The sequence below is a fragment of the Diuraphis noxia genome, unplaced genomic scaffold (assembly GCF_037042655.1).
Source record: "Diuraphis noxia isolate RWA-SAM2 unplaced genomic scaffold, SU_Dnox_SAM2 contig0001, whole genome shotgun sequence".
Taxonomy (NCBI): Eukaryota; Metazoa; Arthropoda; class Insecta; order Hemiptera; family Aphididae; genus Diuraphis; species Diuraphis noxia.
Window position 1 is genome coordinate 4,733,613 of NW_028301711.1, and position 25,439 is coordinate 4,759,051.

Genomic DNA, 25,439 nt, shown 5'->3' on the forward strand with positions numbered 1-25,439 from the left:
AAAAAAAATTTGGGAAAAAATTTGGTAATAAATGGTGATAATTCCGCTAAATATCGTTTAAAGTCATTTGTATTGAACTAATCATACTTTTTATATTTTTATCGTTAAGTTCACATAATTTTACATCTAAAACACGACTTTACATACATTTGGGTGAATATAAAAGGTCGTAAAAAAATTTGGGAAAAAATTTGGTAAAAAATAGTGATAATTCCGTTAAATATCGTTTAAAGTCATTTGTATTGAACTAATCATACTTTTTATATTTTTATCGTTAAGTTCACATTATTTTACATCTAAAACACGTATTTACAATACATTTGGGTGAAAAAAAAAAATAGAAAAAAAATTTGGAGAAAAAATTGGTAAAAAATAGCGGTAATTCCGCTAAATATCGTTTAAAGTCATTTGTATTGAACGAATCGTACTTTTTATAATTTTATCGTTAAGTTCACATAATTTTACATCTAAAACACATCTTTAAAATACATTTGGGTGAATATAAAAGGTCGTAAAAAAATTTTTAAAATCAGGTGATGAATCCGCTAAATATCGTCTTAAGTCATTTCTATTAAACTAATCATACTTTTTATATTTTTATCGTTAAGTTCACATTATTTTACATCTAAAACACGTATTTACAATACATTTGGGTGAATACAAAAAATAGAAAAAAAATTTGGTAAAAAATGGTGATAATTCCGCTAAATATCGTTTAAAGTCATTTGTATTGAACTAATCATACTTTTTATATTTTTATCGTTAAGTTCACATAATTTTACATCTAAAACACGTCTTTAAAATACATTTGGGTGAATACAAAAAATAGAAAAAAAATTTGGGAAAATATTTGGTAATAAATGGTGATAATTCCGCTAAATATCGTTCAAAGTCATTTGTATTGAACTAATCATACTTTTTATATTTTTATCGTTAAGTTCACATTATTTTACATCTAAAACACGTATTTACAATACATTTGGGTGAATATAAAAGGTCGTAAAAAAATTTGGGAAAAAATTTGGTAAAAAATAGTGATAATTCCTTTAAATATCTTTTAAAGTCATTTGTATTGAACTAATCATACTTTTTATATTTTTATCGTTAAGTTCACATTATTTTACATCTAAAACACGTATTTACAATACATTTGGGTGAAAAAAAAAAATAGAAAAAAAATTTGGAGAAAAAATTGGTAAAAAATAGTGGTAATTCCGCTAAATATCGTTCAAAGTCATTTGTATTGAACGAATCGTACTTTTTATATTTTTATCGTTAAGTTCACATAATTTTACATCTAAAACACGTCTTTAAAATACATTTGGGTGAATATAAAAGGTCGTAAAAAAATTTTTAAAAACAGGTGATGAATCCGCTAAATATCGTCTTAAGTCTAAGAAAAAAAATTTGGGAAAAAATTTAGTAATAAATGGTGATAATTCCGCTAAATATCGTTTAAAGTCATTTGTATTGAACTAATCATACCTTTTATATTTTTATCGTTAAGTTCACATAATTTTACATCTAAAACACGTCTTTAAAATACATTTGGGTGAATATAAAAGGTCGTAAAAAAATTTGGGAAAAAATTTGGTAAAAAATAGTGATAATTCCGTTAAATATCGTTTAAAGTCATTTGTATTGAACTAATCATACTTTTTATATTTTTATCGTTAAGTTCACATTATTTTACATCTATAACACGTCTTTAAAATACATTTGGGTGAATATAAAAGGTCGTAAAAAAATTTTTAAAAACAGGTGATGAATCCGCTAAATATCGTCTTAAGTCATTTCTATTAAACTAATCATACTTTTTATATTTTTATCGTTAAGTTCACATTATTTTACATCTAAAACACGTATTTACAATACATTTGGGTGAATACAAAAAATAGAAAAAAAATTTGGTAAAAAATGGTGATAATTCCGCTAAATATCGTCTTAAGTCATTTCTATTAAACTAATCATACTTTTTATATTTTTAACGTTAATTTCACATTATTTTACATCTAAAACACGTATTTACAATACATTTGGGTGAATACAAAAAATAGAAAAAAAATTTGGGAAAAAATTTGGTAAAAAATGGTGATGAATCCGCTAAATATCGTCTTAAGTCATTTCTATTAAACTAATCATACTTTTTATATTTTTAACGTTAAGTTCACATTATTTTACATCTAAAACACGTATTTACAATACATTTGGGTGAATACAAAAAATAGAAAAAAAATTTGGGAAAAAATTTGGTAATAAATGGTGATAATTCCACTAAATATCGTTTAAAGTCATTTGTATTGAACTAATCATACTTTTTATATTTTTATCGTTAAGTTCACATTATTTTACATCTAAAACACGTCTTTACAATACATTTGGGTGAATAACAAAGGTCGTAAAAAAATTTTGAAAAACAGGTGATGAATCTGCTAAATATCGTCTTAAGTCATTTCTATTAAACTAATCATACTTTTTATATTTTTAACGTTAAGTTCACATTATTTTACATCTAAAACACGTATTTACAATACATTTGGGTGAAAAAAAAAAATAGAAAAAAAATTTGGAGAAAAAATTGGTAAAAAATAGTGGTAATTCCGCTAAATATCGTTCAAAGTCATTTGTATTGAACGAATCGTACTTTTTATATTTTTATCGTTAAGTTCACATAATTTTACATCTAAAACACGTCTTTAAAATACATTTGGGTGAATATAAAAGGTCGTAAAAAAATTTTTAAAAACAGGTGATGAATCCGCTAAATATCGTCTTAAGTCTAAGAAAAAAAATTTGGGAAAAAATTTAGTAATAAATGGTGATAATTCAGCTTAATATCGTTTAAAGTCATTTGTATTGAACTAATCATACCTTTTATATTTTTATCGTTAAGTTCACATAATTTTACATCTAAAACACGTCTTTAAAATACATTTGGGTGAATATAATAGGTCGTAAAAAAATTTGGGAAAAAATTTGGTAAAAAATAGTGATAATTCCGTTAAATATCGTTTAAAGTCATTTGTATTGAACTAATCATACTTTTTATATTTTTATCGTTAAGTTTACATAATTTTACATCTAAAACACGTCTTTAAAATACATTTGGGTGAATACAAAAAATAGAAAAAAAATTTGGGAAAATATTTGGTAATAAATGGTGATAATTCCGCTAAATATCGTTTAAAGTCATTTGTATTGAACTAATCATACTTTTTATATTTTTATCGTTAAGTTCACATTATTTTACATCTAAAACACGTCTTTAAAATACATTTGGGTGAATATAAAAGGTCGTAAAAAAATTTTTAAAAACAGGTGATGAATCCGCTAAATATCGTCTTAAGTCATTTCTATTAAACTAATCATACTTTTTATATTTTTATCGTTAAGTTCACATTATTTTACATCTAAAACACGTATTTACAATACATTTGGGTGAATACAAAAAATAGAAAAAAAAATTGGTAAAAAATGGTGATAATTCCGCTAAATATCGTCTTAAGTCATTTCTATTAAACTAATCATACTTTTTATATTTTTAACGTTAATTTCACATTATTTTACATCTAAAACACGTATTTACAATACATTTGGGTGAATACAAAAAATAGAAAAAAAATTTGGGAAAAAATTTGGTAAAAAATGGTGATGAATCCGCTAAATATCGTCTTAAGTCATTTCTATTAAACTAATCATACTTTTTATATTTTTAACGTTAAGTTCACATTATTTTACATCTAAAACAAGTATTTACAATACATTTGGGCGAATACAAAAAATAGAAAAAAAATTTGGGAAAAAATTTGGTAAAAAATGGTGATAATTCCGCTAAATATCGTTTAAAGTCATTTGTATTGAACTAATCATACTTTTTATATTTTTATCGTTAAGTTAACATAATTATACATCTAAAACACGTCTTTACAATACATTTGGGTGAATATAAAAGGTCGTAAAAAAATTTTGAAAAACAGGTTATGATTCCGCTAAATATCGTCATAAGTCATTTCTATTAAACTAATCATACTTTTTATATTTTTAACGTTAAGTTCAGATAATTTTACATCTAAAACACGTATTTACAATACATTTGGGTGAATCAATAAAATAGAAAAAAAATTTGGGAAAAAATTTGGTAAAAAATGGTGATGATTCCGCTAAATATCGTCTTAAGTCATTTCTATTAAACTAATCATACTTTTTATATTTTTAACGTGAAGTATACATTATTTTACATCTAAAACACGTATTTACAATACATTTGGGTGAATACAAAAAATAGAAAAAAAATTGGGGAAAAAATTTGGTAAAAAATGGTGATAATTCCGCTAAATATCGTTTAAAGTCATTTGTATTGAACTAATCATACTTTTTATATTTTTATCGTTAAGTTCACATTATTTTACATCTAAAACACGTCTTTACAATACATTTGGGTGAATAACAAAGGTCGTAAAAAAATTTTGAAAAACAGGTGATGAATCTGCTAAATATCGTCTTAAGTCATTTCTATTAAACTAATCATACTTTTTATATTTTTAACGTTAAGTTCACATTATTTTACATCTTAAACACGTATTTACAATACATTTGGGTGAAAAAAAAAAATAGAAAAAAATTTTGGGAAAAAAATTGGTAAAAAATGGTGATAATTCCGCTAAATATCGTTTAAAGTCATTTGTATTGAACGAATCGTACTTTTTATATTTTTATCGTTAAGTTCACATAATTTTACATCTAAAACACGTCTTTAAAATACATTTGGGTGAATATAAAAGGTCGTAAAAAAATTTTTAAAAACAGGTGATGAATCCGCTAAATATCGTCTTAAGTCATTTCTATTAAACTAATCATACTTTTTATATTTTTAACGTTAAGTTCACATTATTTTACATCTAAAACACGTATTTACAATACATTTGGGTGAATACAAAAAATAGAAAAAAAATTTGGGAAAAAATTTAGTAATAAATGGTGATAATTCCGCTAAATATCGTTTAAAGTCATTTGTATTGAACTAATCATACCTTTTATATTTTTATCGTTAAGTTCACATAATTTTACATCTAAAACACGTCTTTAAAATACATTTGGGTGAATACAAAAAATAGAAAAAAAATTTGGGAAAATATTTGGTAATAAATGGTGATAATTCCGCTAAATATCGTTTAAAGTCATTTGTATTGAACTAATCATACTTTTTATATTTTTATCGTTAAGTTCACATAATTTTACATCTAAAACACGTCTTTACATACATTTGGGTGAATATAAAAGGTCGTAAAAAAATTTGGGAAAAAATTTGGTAAAAAATAGTGATAATTCCGTTAAATATCGTTTAAAGTCATTTGTATTGAACTAATCATACTTTTTATATTTTTATCTTTAAGTTCACATTATTTTACATCTAAAACACGTATTTACAATACATTTGGGTGAATACAAAAAATAGAAAAAAAATTTGGAGAAAAAATTGGTAAAAAATAGCGGTAATTCCGCTAAATATCGTTTAAAGTCATTTGTATTGAACGAATCGTACTTTTTATATTTTTATCGTTAAGTTCACATAATTTTACATCTAAAACACGTCTTTAAAATACATTTGGGTGAATATAAAAGGTCGTAAAAAAATTTTTAAAAACAGGTGATGAATCCGCTAAATATCGTCTTAAGTCATTTCTATTAAACTAATCATACTTTTTATATTTTTATCGTTAAGTTCACATTATTTAACATCTAAAACACGTATTTACAATACATTTGGGTGAATACAAAAAATAGAAAAAAAATTTGGTAAAAAATGGTGATAATTCCGCTAAATATCGTTTAAAGTCATTTGTATTGAACTAATCATACCTTTTATATTTTTATCGTTAAGTTCACATAATTTTACATCTAAAACACGTCTTTAAAATACATTTGGGTGAATACAAAAAATAGAAAAAAAATTTGGGAAAATATTTGGTAATAAATGGTGATAATTCCGCTAAATATCGTCTTAAGTCATTTCTATTAAACTAATCATACTTTTTATATTTTTAACGTTAAGTTCACATTATTTTACATCTAAAACACGTATTTACAATACATTTGGGTGAATACAAAAAATAGAAAAAAAATTTGGGAAAAAATTTGGTAAAAAATCGTGATGAATCCGCTAAATATCGTCTTAAGTCATTTCTATTAAACTAATCATACTTTTTATATTTTTAACGTTAAGTTCACATTATTTTACATCTAAAACAAGTATTTACAATACATTTGGGCGAATACAAAAAATAGAAAAAAAATTTGGGAAAAAATTTGGTAAAAAATGGTGATAATTCCGCTAAATATCGTTTAAAGTCATTTGTATTGAACTAATCATACTTTTTATATTTTTATCGTTAAGTTAACATAATTATACATCTAAAACACGTCTTTACAATACATTTGGGTGAATATAAAAGGTCGTAAAAAAATTTTGAAAAACAGGTTATGATTCCGCTAAATATCGTCATAAGTCATTTCTATTAAACTAATCATACTTTTTATATTTTTAACGTTAAGTTCAGATAATTTTACATCTAAAACACGTATTTACAATACATTTGGGTGAATCAATAAAATAGAAAAAAAATTTGGTAAAAAATGGTGATGATTCCGCTAAATATCGTCTTAAGTCATTTCTATTAAACTAATCATACTTTTTATATTTTTAACGTTAAGTTCACATTATTTTACATCTAAAACACGTATTTACAATACATTTGGGTGAATACAATAAATAGAAAAAAAATTTGGTAAAAAATGGTGATAATTCCGCTAAATATCGTTTAAAGTCATTTGTATTGAACTAATCATACTTTTTATATTTTTATCGTTAAGTTCACATTATTTTACATCTAAAACACGTCTTTACAATACATTTGGGTGAATAACAAAGGTCGTAAAAAAATTTTGAAAAACAGGTGATGAATCTGCTAAATATCGTCTTAAGTCATTTCTATTAAACTAATCATACTTTTTATATTTTTAACGTTAAGTTCACATTATTTTACATCTTAAACACGTATTTACAATACATTTGGGTGAAAAAAAAAATAGAAAAAAATTTTGGGAAAAAAATTGGTAAAAAATGGTGATAATTCCGCTAAATATCGTTTAAAGTCATTTGTATTGAACGAATCGTACTTTTTATATTTTTATCGTTAAGTTCACATAATTTTACATCTAAAACACGTCTTTAAAATACATTTGGGTGAATATAAAAGGTCGTAAAAAAATTTTTAAAAACAGGTGATGAATCCGCTAAATATCGTCTTAAGTCATTTCTATTAAACTAATCATACTTTTTATATTTTTAACGTTAAGTTCACATTATTTTACATCTAAAACACGTATTTACAATACATTTGGGTGAATACAAAAAATAGAAAAAAAATTTGGGAAAAAATTTAGTAATAAATGGTGATAATTCCGCTAAATATCGTTTAAAGTCATTTGTATTGAACTAATCATACCTTTTATATTTTTATCGTTAAGTTCACATAATTTTACATCTAAAACACGTCTTTAAAATACATTTGGGTGAATACAAAAAATAGAAAAAAAATTTGGGAAAATATCTGGTAATAAATGGTGATAATTCCGCTAAATATCGTTTAAAGTCATTTGTATTGAACTAATCATACTTTTTATATTATTATCGTTAAGTTCACATAATTTTACATCTAAAACACGTCTTTACATACATTTGGGTGAATATAAAAGGTCGTAAAAAAGTTTGGGAAAAAATTTGGTAAAAAATAGTGATAATTCCGTTAAATATCGTTTAAAGTCATTTGTATTGAACTAATCATACTTTTTATATTTTTATCTTTAAGTTCACATTATTTTACATCTAAAACACGTATTTACAATACATTTGGGTGAATACAAAAAATAGAAAAAAAATTTGGAGAAAAAATGGTGATAATTCCGCTAAATATCGTTTAAAGTCATTTGTATTGAACTAATCATACCTTATATATTTTTATCGTTAAGTTCACATAATTTTACATCTAAAACACGTCTTTAAAATACATTTGGGTGAATACAAAAAATAGAAAAAAAATTTGGGAAAATATTTGGTAATAAATGGTGATAATTCCGCTAAATATCGTCTTAAGTCATTTCTATTAAACTAATCATACTTTTTATATTTTTAACGTTAAGTTCACATTATTTTACATCTAAAACACGTATTTACAATACATTTGGGTGAATACAAAAAATAGAAAAAAAATTTGGGAAAAAATTTGGTAAAAAATGGTGATGAATCCGCTAAATATCGTCTTAAGTCATTTTTTATTAAACTAATCATACTTTTTATATTTTTAACGTTAAGTTCACATTATTTTACATCTAAAACACGTATTTACAATACATTTGGGCGAATACAAAAAATAGAAAAAAAATTTGGGAAAAAATTTGGTAAAAAATGGTGATAATTCCGCTAAATATCGTTTAAAGTCATTTGTATTGAACTAATCATACTTTTTATATTTTTATCGTTAAGTTAACATAATTATACATCTAAAACACGTCTTTACAATACATTTGGGTGAATATAAAAGGTCGTAAAAAAATTTTGAAAAACAGGTTATGATTCCGCTAAATATCGTCATAAGTCATTTCTATTAAACTAATCATACTTTTTATATTTTTAACGTTAAGTTCAGATAATTTTACATCTAAAACACGTATTTACAATACATTTGGGTGAATCAATAAAATAGAAAAAAAATTTGGGAAAAAATTTGGTAAAAAATGGTGATAATTCCGCTAAATATCGTTTAAAGTCATTTGTATTGAACTAATCATACTTTTTATATTTTTATCGTTAAGTTCACGTAATTTAACATCTAAAACACGTCTTTACAATACATTAGGGTAAATATAAAAGGTCGTAAAAAAATTTTGAAAAACAGGTGATGATTCCGCTAAATATCGTCTTAAGTCATTTCTATTAAACTAATCATACTTTTTATATTTTTAACGTTAAGTTCACATTATTTTACATCTAAAACACGTATTTACAATACATTTGGGTGAATACAAAAAATAGAAAAAAAATTGGGGAAAAAATTTGGTAAAAAATGGTGATAATTCCGCTAAATATCGTTTAAAGTCATTTGTATTGAACTAATCATACTTTTTATATTTTTATCGTTAAGTTAACATAATTTTACATCTAAAACACGTCTTTACAATACATTTGGGTGAATATAAAACGTCGTAAAAAAATTTTGAAAAACAGGTGATGAATCCGCTAAATATCGTTTAAAGTCATTTGTATTGAACTAATCATACTTTTTATATTTTTATCGTTAAGTTCACATAATTTTACATCTAAAACACGTCTTTACAATACATTTGGGTGAATATAAAAGGTCGTAAAAAAATTTTGAAAAACAGGTGATGAATCTGCTAAATATCGTCTTAAGTCATTTCTATTAACCTAATCATACTTTTTATATTTTTAACGTTAAGTTCACATTATTTTACATCTTAAACACGTATTTACTATACATTTGGGTGAAAACAAAAAATAGAAAAAAAATTTGGGAAAAAAATTGGTAAAAAATGGTGATAATTCCGCTAAATATCGTTTAAAGTCATTTGTATTGAACGAATCGTACTTTTTATATTTTTATCGTTAAGTTCACATAATTTTACATCTAAAACACGTCTTTAAAATACATTTGGGTGAATATAAAAGGTCGTAAAAAAATTTTTAAAAACAGGTGATGAATCCGCTAAATATCGTCTTAAGTCATTTCTATTAAACTAATCATACTTTTTATATTTTTAACGTTAAGTTCACATTATTTTACATCTAAAACACGTCTTTACAATACATTTGGGTGAATAACAAAGGTCGTAAAAAAATTTTGAAAAACAGGTGATGAATCTGCTAAATATCGTCTTAAGTCATTTCTATTAAACTAATCATACTTTTTATATTTTTAACGTTAAGTTCACATTATTTTACATCTTAAACACGTATTTACAATACATTTGGGTGAAAAAAAAAAATAGAAAAAAATTTTGGGAAAAAAATTGGTAAAAAATGGTGATAATTCCGATAAATATCGTTTAAAGTCATTTGTATTGAACGAATCGTACTTTTTATATTTTTATCGTTAAGTTCACATAATTTTACATCTAAAACACGTCTTTAAAATACATTTGGGTGAATATAAAAGGTCGTAAAAAAATTTTTAAAAACAGGTGATGAATCCGCTAAATATCGTCTTAAGTCATTTCTATTAAACTAATCATACTTTTTATATTTTTAACGTTAAGTTCACATTATTTTACATCAAAAACACGTATTTACAATACATTTGGGTGAATACAAAAAATAGAAAAAAAATTTGGGAAAAAATTTAGTAATAAATGGTGATAATTCCGCTAAATATCGTTTAAAGTCATTTGTATTGAACTAATCATACCTTTTATATTTTTATCGTTAAGTTAACATAATTTTACATCTAAAACACGTCTTTAAAATACATTTGGGTGAATACAAAAAATAGAAAAAAAATTTGGGAAAATATTTGGTAATAAATGGTGATAATTCCGCTAAATATCGTTTAAAGTCATTTGTATTGAACTAATCATACTTTTTATATTTTTATCGTTAAGTTCACATTATTTTACATCTAAAACACGTCTTTAAAATACATTTGGGTGAATATAAAAGGTCGTAAAAAAATTTTTAAAAACAGGTGATGAATCCGCTAAATATCGTCTTAAGTCATTTCTATTAAACTAATCATACTTTTTATATTTTTATCGTTAAGTTCACATTATTTTACATCTAAAACACGTATTTACAATACATTTGGGTGAATACAAAAAATAGAAAAAAAATTTGGTAAAAAATGGTGATAATTCCGGTAAATATCGTTTAAAGTCATTTGTATTGAACTAATCATACTTTTTATATTTTTATCGTTAAGTTCACATTATTTTACATCTAAAACACGTATTTACAATACATTTGGGTGAAAAAAAAAAATAGAAAAAAAATTTGGAGAAAAAATTGGTAAAAAATAGCGGTAATTCCGCTAAATATCGTTTAAAGTCATTTGTATTGAACGAATCGTACTTTTTATATTTTTATCGTTAAGTTCACATAATTTTACATCTAAAACACGTCTTTAAAATACATTTGGGTGAATATAAAAGGTCGTAAAAAAATTTTTAAAAACAGGTGATGAATCCGCTAAATAGCGTCTTAAGTCATTTCTATTAAACTAATCATACTTTTTATATTTTTATCGTTAAGTTCACATTATTTTACATCTAAAACACGTATTTACAATACATTTGGGTGAATACAAAAAATAGAAAAAAAATTTGGTAAAAAATGGTGATAATTCCGCTAAATATCGTTTAAAGTTATTTGTATTGAACTAATCATACTTTTTATATTTTTATCGTTAAGTTCACATTATTTTACATCTAAAACACGTCTTTAAAATACATTTGGGTGAATATAAAAGGTCGTAAAAAAATTTTTAAAAACAGGTGATGAATCCGCTAAATATCGTCTTAAGTCATTTCTATTAAACTAATCATACTTTTTATATTTTTATCGTTAAGTTCACATTATTTTACATCTAAAACACGTATTTACAATACATTTGGGTGAATACAAAAAATAGAAAAAAAATTTGGTAAAAAATGGTGATAATTCCGGTAAATATCGTTTAAAGTCATTTGTATTGAACTAATCATACTTTTTATATTTTTATCGTTAAGTTCACATTATTTTACATCTAAAACACGTATTTACAATACATTTGGGTGAAAAAAAAAAATAGAAAAAAAATTTGGAGAAAAAATTGGTAAAAAATAGCGGTAATTCCGCTAAATATCGTTTAAAGTCATTTGTATTGAACGAATCGTACTTTTTATATTTTTATCGTTAAGTTCACATAATTTTACATCTAAAACACGTCTTTAAAATACATTTGGGTGAATATAAAAGGTCGTAAAAAAATTTTTAAAAACAGGTGATGAATCCGCTAAATAGCGTCTTAAGTCATTTCTATTAAACTAATCATACTTTTTATATTTTTATCGTTAAGTTCACATTATTTTACATCTAAAACACGTATTTACAATACATTTGGGTGAATACAAAAAATAGAAAAAAAATTTGGTAAAAAATGGTGATAATTCCGCTAAATATCGTTTAAAGTTATTTGTATTGAACTAATCATACTTTTTATATTTTTATCGTTAAGTTCACATTATTTTACATCTAAAACACGTCTTTAAAATACATTTGGGTGAATATAAAAGGTCGTAAAAAAATTTTTAAAAACAGGTGATGAATCCGCTAAATATCGTCTTAAGTCATTTCTATTAAACTAATCATACTTTTTATATTTTTATCGTTAAGTTCACATTATTTTACATCTAAAACACGTATTTACAATACATTTGGGTGAATACAAAAAATAGAAAAAAAATTTGGTAAAAAATGGTGATAATTCCGCTAAATATCGTTTAAAGTCATTTGTATTGAACTAATCATACTTTTTATATTTTTATCGTTAAGTTCACATAATTTTACATCTAAAACACGTCTTTACAATACATTTGGGTGAATATAAAAGGTCGTAAAAAAATTTTGAAAAACAGGTGATGAATCTGCTAAATATCGTCTTAAGTCATTTCTATTAAACTAATCATACTTTTTATATTTTTAACGTTAAGTTCACATTATTTTACATCTTAAACACGTATTTACTATACATTTGGGTGAAAACAAAAAATAGAAAAAAAATTTGGGAAAAAAATTGGTAAAAAATGGTGATAATTCCGCTAAATATTGTTTAAAGTCATTTGTATTGAACTAATCATACTTTTTATATTTTTATCGTTAAGTTCACATTATTTTACATCTAAAACACGTCTTTAAAATACATTTGGGTGAATATAAAAGGTCGTAAAAAAATTTTTAAAAACAGGTGATGAATCCGCTAAATATCGTCTTAAGTCATTTCTATTAAACTAATCATACTTTTTATATTTTTATCGTTAAGTTCACATTATTTTACATCTAAAACACGTATTTACAATACATTTGGGTGAATACAAAAAATAGAAAAAAAATTTGGTAAAAAATGGTGATAATTCCGCTAAATATCGTTTAAAGTCATTTGTATTGAACTAATCATACTTTTTATATTTTTATCGTTAAGTTCACATAATTTTACATCTAAAACACGTCTTTACAATACATTTGGGTGAATATAAAAGGTCGTAAAAAAATTTTGAAAAACAGGTGATGAATCTGCTAAATATCGTCTTAAGTCATTTCTATTAAACTAATCATACTTTTTATATTTTTAACGTTAAGTTCACATTATTTTACATCTTAAACACGTATTTACTATACATTTGGGTGAAAACAAAAAATAGAAAAAAAATTTGGGAAAAAAATTGGTAAAAAATGGTGATAATTCCGCTAAATATTGTTTAAAGTCATTTGTATTGAACTAATCATACTTTTTATATTTTTATCGTTAAGTTCACATTATTTTACATCTAAAACACGTCTTTAAAATACATTTGGGTGAATATAAAAGGTCGTAAAAAAATTTTTAAAAACAGGTGATGAATCCGCTAAATATCGTCTTAAGTCATTTCTATTAAACTAATCATACTTTTTATATTTTTATCGTTAAGTTCACATTATTTTACATCTAAAACACGTATTTACAATACATTTGGGTGAATACAAAAAATAGAAAAAAAATTTGGTAAAAAATGGTGATAATTCCGCTAAATATCGTTTAAAGTCATTTGTATTGAACTAATCATACTTTTTATATTTTTATCGTTAAGTTAACATAATTTTACATCTAAAACACGTCTTTACAATACATTTGGGAGAATATAAAACGTCGTAAAAAAATTTTGAAAAACAGGTGATGAATCCGCTAAATATCGTTTAAAGTCATTTGTATTGAACTAATCATACTTTTTATATTTTTATCGTTAAGTTCACATAATTTTACATCTAAAACACGTCTTTACAATACATTTGGGTGAATATAAAAGGTCGTAAAAAAATTTTGAAAAACAGGTGATGAATCTGCTAAATATCGTCTTAAGTCATTTCTATTAAACTAATCATACTTTTTATATTTTTAACGTTAAGTTCACATTATTTTACATCTTAAACACGTATTTACTATACATTTGGGTGAAAACAAAAAATAGAAAAAAAATTTGGGAAAAAAATTGGTAAAAAATGGTGATAATTCCGCTAAATATCGTTTAAAGTCATTTGTATTGAACGAATCGTACTTTTTATATTTTTATCGTTAAGTTCACATAATTTTACATCTAAAACACGTCTTTAAAATACATTTGGGTGAATATAAAAGGTCGTAAAAAAATTTTTAAAAACAGGTGATGAATCCGCTAAATATCGTCTTAAGTCATTTCTATTAAACTAATCATACTTTTTATATTTTTAACGTTAAGTTCACATTATTTTACATCTAAAACACGTCTTTACAATACATTTGGGTGAATAACAAAGGTCGTAAAAAAATTTTGAAAAACAGGTGATGAATCTGCTAAATATCGTCTTAAGTCATTTCTATTAAACTAATCATACTTTTTATATTTTTAACGTTAAGTTCACATTATTTTACATCTTAAACACGTATTTACAATACATTTGGGTGAAAAAAAAAAATAGAAAAAAATTTTGGGAAAAAAATTGGTAAAAAATGGTGATAATTCCGCTAAATATCGTTTAAAGTCATTTGTATTGAACGAATCGTACTTTTTATATTTTTATCGTTAAGTTCTCATAATTTTACATCTAAAACACGTCTTTAAAATACATTTGGGTGAATATAAAAGGTCGTAAAAAAATTTTTAAAAACAGGTGATGAATCCGCTAAATATCGTCTTAAGTCATTTCTATTAAACTAATCATACTTTTTATATTTTTAACGTTAAGTTCACATTATTTTACATCTAAAACACGTATTTACAATACATTTGGGTGAATACAAAAAATAGAAAAAAAATTTGGGAAAAAAATTGGTAAAAAATGGTGATAATTCCGCTAAATATTGTTTAAAGTCATTTGTATTGAACTAATCATTCTTTTTATATTTTTATCGTTAAGTTCACATTATTTTACATCTAAAACACGTCTTTAAAATACATTTGGGTGAATATAAAAGGTCGTAAAAAAATTTTTAAAAACAGGTGATGAATCCGCTAAATATCGTCTTAAGTCATTTCTATTAAACTAATCATACTTTTTATATTTTTATCGTTAAGTTCACATTATTTTACATCTAAAACACGTATTTACAATACATTTGGGTGAATACAAAAAATAGAAAAAAAATTTGGTAAAAAATGGTGATAATTCCGCTAAATATCGTTTAAAGTCATTTGTATTGAACTAATCATACTTTTTATATTTTTATCGTTAAGTTCACATTATTTTACATCTAAAACACGTATTTACAATACATTTGGGTGAATACAAAAAATAGAAAAAAAATTTGGTAAAAAATGGTGATAATTCCGCTAAATATCGTTTAAAGTCATTTGTATTGAACTAATCATACTTTTTATATTTTTATCGTTAAGTTAACATAATTTTACATCTAAAACACGTCTTTACAATACATTTGGGTGAATATAAAACGTCGTAAAAAAATTTTGAAAAACAGGTGATGAATCCGCTAAATATCGTTTAAAGTCATTTGTATTGAACTAATCATACTTTTTATATTTTTATCGTTAAGTTCACATAATTTTACATCTAAAACACGTCTTTACAATACATTTGGGTGAATATAAAAGGTCGTAAAAAAATTTTGAAAAACAGGTGATGAATCTGCTAAATATCGTCTTAAGTCATTTGTATTGAACTAATCATACTTTTTATATTTTTATCGTTAAGTTCACATTATTTTACATCTAAAACACGTATTTACAATACATTTGGGTGAATACAAAAAATAGAAAAAAAATTTGGTAAAAAATGGTGATAATTCCGCTAAATATCGTTTAAAGTCATTTGTATTGAACTAATCATACTTTTTATATTTTTATCGTTAAGTTAACATAATTTTACATCTAAAACACGTCTTTACAATACATTTGGGTGAATATAAAACGTCGTAAAAAAATTTTGAAAAACAGGTGATGAATCCGCTAAATATCGTTTAAAGTCATTTGTATTGAACGAATCGTACTTTTTATATTTTTATCGTTAAGTTCACATAATTTTACATCTAAAACACGTCTTTAAAATACATTTGGGTGAATATAAAAGGTCGTAAAATAATTTTTAAAAACAGGTGATGAATCCGCTAAATATCGTCTTAAGTCATTTCTATTAAACTAATCATACTTTTTATATTTTTAACGTTAAGTTCACATTATTTTACATCTAAAACACGTCTTTACAATACATTTGGGTGAATAACAAAGGTCGTAAAAAAATTTTGAAAAACAGGTGATGAATCTGCTAAATATCGTCTTAAGTCATTTCTATTAAACTAATCATACTTTTTATATTTTTAACGTTAAGTTCACATTATTTTACATCTTAAACACGTATTTACAATACATTTGGGTGAATATAAAAGGTCGTAAAAAAATTTTTAAAAACAGGTGATGAATCCGCTAAATATCGTCTTAAGTCATTTCTATTAAACTAATCATACTTTTTATATTTTTATCGTTAAGTTCACATTATTTTACATCTAAAACACGTATTTACAATACATTTGGGTGAATACAAAAAATAGAAAAAAAATTTGGTAAAAAATGGTGATAATTCCGCTAAATATCGTTTAAAGTCATTTGTATTGAACTAATCATACTTTTTATATTTTTATCGTTAAGTTAACATAATTTTACATCTAAAACACGTCTTTACAATACATTTGGGTGAATATAAAACGTCGTAAAAAAATTTTGAAAAACAGGTGATGAATCTGCTAAATATCGTCTTAAGTCATTTCTATTAAACTAATCATACTTTTTATATTTTTAACGTTAAGTTCACATTATTTTACATCTTAAACACGTATTTACTATACATTTGGGTGAAAACAAAAAATAGAAAAAAAATTTGGGAAAAAAATTGGTAAAAAATGGTGATAATTCCGCTAAATATCGTTTAAAGTCATTTGTATTGAACGAATCGTACTTTTTATATTTTTATCGTTAAGTTCACATAATTTTACATCTAAAACACGTCTTTAAAATACATTTGGGTGAATATAAAAGGTCGTAAAAAAATTTTTAAAAACAGGTGATGAATCCGCTAAATATCGTCTTAAGTCATTTCTATTAAACTAATCATACTTTTTATATTTTTAACGTTAAGTTCACATTATTTTACATCTAAAACACGTCTTTACAATACATTTGGGTGAATAACAAAGGTCGTAAAAAAATTTTGAAAAACAGGTGATGAATCTGCTAAATATCGTCTTAAGTCATTTCTATTAAACTAATCATACTTTTTATATTTTTAACGTTAAGTTCACATTATTTTACATCTTAAACACGTATTTACAATACATTTGGGTGAAAAAAAAAAAATAGAAAAAAATTTTGGGAAAAAAATTGGTAAAAAATGGTGATAATTCCGCTAAATATCGTTTAAAGTCATTTGTATTGAACGAATCGTACTTTTTATATTTTTATCGTTAAGTTCACATAATTTTACATCTAAAACACGTCTTTAAAATACATTTGGGTGAATATAAAAGGTCGTAAAAAAATTTTTAAAAACAGGTGATGAATCCGCTAAATATCGTCTTAAGTCATTTCTATTAAACTAATCATACTTTTTATATTTTTAACGTTAAGTTCACATTATTTTACATCTAAAACACGTCTTTACAATACATTTGGGTGAATAACAAAGGTCGTAAAAAAATTTTGAAAAACAGGTGATGAATCTGCTAAATATCGTCTTAAGTCATTTCTATTAAACTAATCATACTTTTTATATTTTTAACGTTAAGTTCACATTATTTTACATCTTAAACACGTATTTACAATACATTTGGGTGAAAAAAAAAAATAGAAAAAAATTTTGGGAAAAAAATTGGTAAAAAATGGTGATAATTCCGCTAAATATCGTTTAAAGTCATTTGTATTGAACGAATCGTACTTTTTATATTTTTATCGTTAAGTTCACATAATTTTACATCTAAAACACGTCTTTAAAATACATTTGGGTGAATATAAAAGGTCGTAAAAAAATTTTTAAAAACAGGTGATGAATCCGCTAAATATCGTCTTAAGTCATTTCTATTAAACTAATCATACTTTTTATATTTTTAACGTTAAGTTCACATTATTTTACATCTAAAACACGTATTTACAATACATTTGGGTGAATACAAAAAATAGAAAAAAAATTTGGGAAAAAATTTAGTAATAAATGGTGATAATTCCGCTAAATATCGTTTAAAGTCATTTGTATTGAACTAATCATACCTTTTATATTTTTATCGTTAAGTTAACATAATTTTACATCTAAAACACGTCTTTAAAATACATTTGGGTGAATACAAAAAATAGAAAAAAAATTTGGGAAAATATTTGGTAATAAATGGTGATAATTCCGCTAAATATCGTTTAAAGTCATTTGTATTGAACTAATCATACTTTTTATATTTTTATCGTTAAGTTCACATTATTTTACATCTAAAACACGTCTTTAAAATACATTTGGGTGAATATAAAAGGTCGTAAAAAAATTTTTAAAAACAGGTGATGAATCCGCTAAATATCGTCTTAAGTCATTTCTATTAAACTAATCATACTTTTTATATTTTAATCGTTAAGTTCACATTATTTTACATCTAAAACACTTATTTACAATACATTTGGGTGAATACAAAAAATAGAAAAAAAATTTGGTAAAAAATGGTGATAATTCCGGTAAATATCGTTTAAAGTCATTTGTATTGAACTAATCATACTTTTTATATTTTTATCGTTAAGTTCACATTATTTTACATCTAAAACACGTATTTACAATACATTTGGGTGAAAAAAAAAAATAGAAAAAAAATTTGGAGAAAAAATTGGTAAAAAATAGTGGTAATTCCGCTAAATATCGTTTAAAGTCATTTGTATTGAACGAATCATACTTTTTATATTTTTATCGTTAAGTTAACATAATTTTACATCTAAAACACGTCTTTACAATACATTTGGGTGAATATAAAACGTCGTAAAAAAATTTTGAAAAACAGGTGATGAATCCGCTAAATATCGTTTAAAGTCATTTGTATTGAACGAATCGTACTTTTTATATTTTTATCGTTAAGTTCACATAATTTTACATCTAAAACACGTCTTTAAAATACATTTGGGTGAATATAAAAGGTCGTAAAATAATTTTTAAAAACAGGTGATGAATCCGCTAAATATCGTCTTAAGTCATTTCTATTAAACTAATCATACTTTTTATATTTTTAACGTTAAGTTCACATTATTTTACATCTAAAACACGTCTTTACAATACATTTGGGTGAATAACAAAGGTCGTAAAAAAATTTTGAAAAACAGGTGATGAATCTGCTAAATATCGTCTTAAGTCATTTCTATTAAACTAATCATACTTTTTATATTTTTAACGTTAAGTTCACATTATTTTACATCTTAAACACGTATTTACAATACATTTGGGTGAATATAAAAGGTCGTAAAAAAATTTTTAAAAACAGGTGATGAATCCGCTAAATATCGTCTTAAGTCATTTCTATTAAACTAATCATACTTTTTATATTTTTATCGTTAAGTTCACATTATTTTACATCTAAAACACGTATTTACAATACATTTGGGTGAATACAAAAAATAGAAAAAAAATTTGGTAAAAAATGGTGATAATTCCGCTAAATATCGTTTAAAGTCATTTGTATTGAACTAATCATACTTTTTATATTTTTATCGTTAAGTTAACATAATTTTACATCTAAAACACGTCTTTACAATACATTTGGGTGAATATAAAACGTCGTAAAAAAATTTTGAAAAACAGGTGATGAATCTGCTAAATATCGTCTTAAGTCATTTCTATTAAACTAATCATACTTTTTATATTTTTAACGTTAAGTTCACATTATTTTACATCTTAAACACGTATTTACTATACATTTGGGTGAAAACAAAAAATAGAAAAAAAATTTGGGAAAAAAATTGGTAAAAAATGGTGATAATTCCGCTAAATATCGTTTAAAGTCATTTGTATTGAACGAATCGTACTTTTTATATTTTTATCGTTAAGTTCACATAATTTTACATCTAAAACACGTCTTTAAAATACATTTGGGTGAATATAAAAGGTCGTAAAAAAATTTTGAAAAACAGGTGATGAATCTGCTAAATATCGTCTTAAGTCATTTGTATTGAACTAATCATACTTTTTATATTTTTATCGTTAAGTTCACATTATTTTACATCTAAAACACGTATTTACAATACATTTGGGTGAATACAAAAAATAGAAAAAAAATTTGGTAAAAAATGGTGATAATTCCGCTAAATATCGTTTAAAGTCATTTGTATTGAACTAATCATACTTTTTATATTTTTATCGTTAAGTTAACATAATTTTACATCTAAAACACGTCTTTACAATACATTTGGGTGAATATAAAACGTCGTAATAAAATTTTGAAAAACAGGTGATGAATCCGCTAAATATCGTTTAAAGTCATTTGTATTGAACGAATCGTACTTTTTATATTTTTATCGTTAAGTTCACATAATTTTACATCTAAAACACGTCTTTAAAATACATTTGGGTGAATATAAAAGGTCGTAAAATAATTTTTAAAAACAGGTGATGAATCCGCTAAATATCGTCTTAAGTCATTTCTATTAAACTAATCATACTTTTTATATTTTTAACGTTAAGTTCACATTATTTTACATCTAAAACACGTCTTTACAATACATTTGGGTGAATAACAAAGGTCGTAAAAAAATTTTGAAAAACAGGTGATGAATCTGCTAAATATCGTCTTAAGTCATTTCTATTAAACTAATCATACTTTTTATATTTTTAACGTTAAGTTCACATTATTTTACATCTTAAACACGTATTTACAATACATTTGGGTGAATATAAAAGGTCGTAAAAAAATTTTTAAAAACAGGTGATGAATCCGCTAAATATCGTCTTAAGTCATTTCTATTAAACTAATCATACTTTTTATATTTTTATCGTTAAGTTCACATTATTTTACATCTAAAACACGTATTTACAATACATTTGGGTGAATACAAAAAATAGAAAAAAAATTTGGTAAAAAATGGTGATAATTCCGCTAAATATCGTTTAAAGTCATTTGTATTGAACTAATCATACTTTTTATATTTTTATCGTTAAGTTAACATAATTTTACATCTAAAACACGTCTTTACAATACATTTGGGTGAATATAAAACGTCGTAAAAAAATTTTGAAAAACAGGTGATGAATCTGCTAAATATCGTCTTAAGTCATTTCTATTAAACTAATCATACTTTTTATATTTTTAACGTTAAGTTCACATTATTTTACATCTTAAACACGTATTTACTATACATTTGGGTGAAAACAAAAAATAGAAAAAAAATTTGGGAAAAAAATTGGTAAAAAATGGTGATAATTCCGCTAAATATCGTTTAAAGTCATTTGTATTGAACGAATCGTACTTTTTATATTTTTATCGTTAAGTTCACATAATTTTACATCTAAAACACGTCTTTAAAATACATTTGGGTGAATATAAAAGGTCGTAAAAAAATTTTTAAAAACAGGTGATGAATCCGCTAAATATCGTCTTAAGTCATTTCTATTAAACTAATCATACTTTTTATATTTTTAACGTTAAGTTCACATTATTTTACATCTAAAACACGTCTTTACAATACATTTGGGTGAATAACAAAGGTCGTAAAAAAATTTTGAAAAACAGGTGATGAATCTGCTAAATATCGTCTTAAGTCATTTCTATTAAACTAATCATACTTTTTATATTTTTAACGTTAAGTTCACATTATTTTACATCTTAAACACGTATTTACAATACATTTGGGTGAAAAAAAAAAAATAGAAAAAAATTTTGGGAAAAAAATTGGTAAAAAATGGTGATAATTCCGCTAAATATCGTTTAAAGTCATTTGTATTGAACGAATCGTACTTTTTATATTTTTATCGTTAAGTTCACATAATTTTACATCTAAAACACGTCTTTAAAATACATTTGGGTGAATATAAAAGGTCGTAAAAAAATTTTTAAAAACAGGTGATGAATCCGCTAAATATCGTCTTAAGTCATTTCTATTAAACTAATCATACTTTTTATATTTTTAACGTTAAGTTCACATTATTTTACATCTAAAACACGTCTTTACAATACATTTGGGTGAATAACAAAGGTCGTAAAAAAATTTTGAAAAACAGGTGATGAATCTGCTAAATATCGTCTTAAGTCATTTCTATTAAACTAATCATACTTTTTATATTTTTAACGTTAAGTTCACATTATTTTACATCTTAAACACGTATTTACAATACATTTGGGTGAAAAAAAAAAATAGAAAAAAATTTTGGGAAAAAAATTGGTAAAAAATGGTGATAATTCCGCTAAATATCGTTTAAAGTCATTTGTATTGAACGAATCGTACTTTTTATATTTTTATCGTTAAGTTCACATAATTTTACATCTAAAACACGTCTTTAAAATACATTTGGGTGAATATAAAAGGTCGTAAAAAAATTTTTAAAAACAGGTGATGAATCCGCTAAATATCGTCTTAAGTCATTTCTATTAAACTAATCATACTTTTTATATTTTTAACGTTAAGTTCACATTATTTTACATCTAAAACACGTATTTACAATACATTTGGGTGAATACAAAAAATAGAAAAAAAATTTGGGAAAAAATTTAGTAATAAATGGTGATAATTCCGCTAAATATCGTTTAAAGTCATTTGTATTGAACTAATCATACCTTTTATATTTTTATCGTTAAGTTAACATAATTTTACATCTAAAACACGTCTTTAAAATACATTTGGGTGAATACAAAAAATAGAAAAAAAATTTGGGAAAATATTTGGTAATAAATGGTGATAATTCCGCTAAATATCGTTTAAAGTCATTTGTATTGAACTAATCATACTTTTTATATTTTTATCGTTAAGTTCACATTATTTTACATCTAAAACACGTCTTTAAAATACATTTGGGTGAATATAAAAGGTCGTAAAAAAATTTTTAAAAACAGGTGATGAATCCGCTAAATATCGTCTTAAGTCATTTCTATTAAACTAATCATACTTTTTATATTTTAATCGTTAAGTTCACATTATTTTACATCTAAAACACTTATTTACAATACATTTGGGTGAATACAAAAAATAGAAAAAAAATTTGGTAAAAAATGGTGATAATTCCGGTAAATATCGTTTAAAGTCATTTGTATTGAACTAATCATACTTTTTATATTTTTATCGTTAAGTTCACATTATTTTACATCTAAAACACGTATTTACAATACATTTGGGTGAAAAAAAAAAATAGAAAAAAAATTTGGAGAAAAAATTGGTAAAAAATAGTGGTAATTCCGCTAAATATCGTTTAAAGTCATTTGTATTGAACGAATCGTACTTTTTATATTTTTATCGTTAAGTTCACATAATTTTACATCTAAAACACGTCTTTAAAATACATTTGGGTGAATATAAAAGGTCGTAAAAAAATTTTTAAAAACAGGTGATGAATCCGCTAAATAGCGTCTTAAGTCATTTCTATTAAACTAATCATACTTTTTATATTTTTATCGTTAAGTTCACATTATTTTACATCTAAAACACGTATTTACAATACATTTGGGTGAATACAAAAAATAGAAAAAAAATTTGGTAAAAAATGGTGATAATTCCGCTAAATATCGTTTAAAGTCATTTGTATTGAACTAATCATACTTTTTATATTTTTATCGTTAAGTTCACATAATTTTACATCTAAAACACGTCTTTACAATACATTTGGGTGAATATAAAAGGTCGTAAAAAAATTTTGAAAAACAGGTGATGAATCTGCTAAATATCGTCTTAAGTCATTTCTATTAAACTAATCATACTTTTTATATTTTTAACGTTAAGTTCACATTATTTTACATCTTAAACACGTATTTACTATACATTTGGGTGAAAACAAAAAATAGAAAAAAAATTTGGGAAAAAAATTGGTAAAAAATGGTGATAATTCCGCTAAATATTGTTTAAAGTCATTTGTATTGAACTAATCATACTTTTTATATTTTTATCGTTAAGTTCACATTATTTTACATCTAAAACACGTCTTTAAAATACATTTGGGTGAATATAAAAGGTCGTAAAAAAATTTTTAAAAACAGGTGATGAATCCGCTAAATATCGTCTTAAGTCATTTCTATTAAACTAATCATACTTTTTATATTTTTATCGTTAAGTTCACATTATTTTACATCTAAAACACGTATTTACAATACATTTGGGTGAATACAAAAAATAGAAAAAAAATTTGGTAAAAAATGGTGATAATTCCGCTAAATATCGTTTAAAGTCATTTGTATTGAACTAATCATACTTTTTATATTTTTATCGTTAAGTTCACATTATTTTACATCTAAAACACGTATTTACAATACATTTGGGTGAAAAAAAAAAATAGAAAAAAAATTTGGAGAAAAAATTGGTAAAAAATAGCGGTAATTCCGCTAAATATCGTTTAAAGTCATTTGTATTGAACGAATCGTACTTTTTATATTTTTATCGTTAAGTTCACATAATTTTACATCTAAAACACGTCTTTAAAATACATTTGGGTTAATATAAAAGGTCGTAAAAAAATTTTTAAAAACAGGTGATGAATCCGCTAAATATCGTCTTAAGTCATTTCTATTAAACTAATCATACTTTTTATATTTTTAACGTTAAGTTCACATTATTTTACATCTTAAACACGTATTTACTATACATTTGGGTGAAAACAAAAAATAGAAAAAAAATTTGGGAAAAAAATTGGTAATAAATGGTGATAATTCCGCTAAATATCGTTTAAAGTTATTTGTATTGAACTAATCATACTTTTTATATTTTTATCGTTAAGTTCACATTATTTTACATCTAAAACACGTCTTTAAAATACATTTGGGTGAATATAAAAGGTCGTAAAAAAATTTTTAAAAACAGGTGATGAATCCGCTAAATATCGTCTTAAGTCATTTGTATTGAACTAATCATACTTTTTATATTTTTATCGTTAATTTCACATAATTTTACATCTAAAACACGTCTTTACATACATTTGGGTGAATATAAAAGGTCGTAAAAAA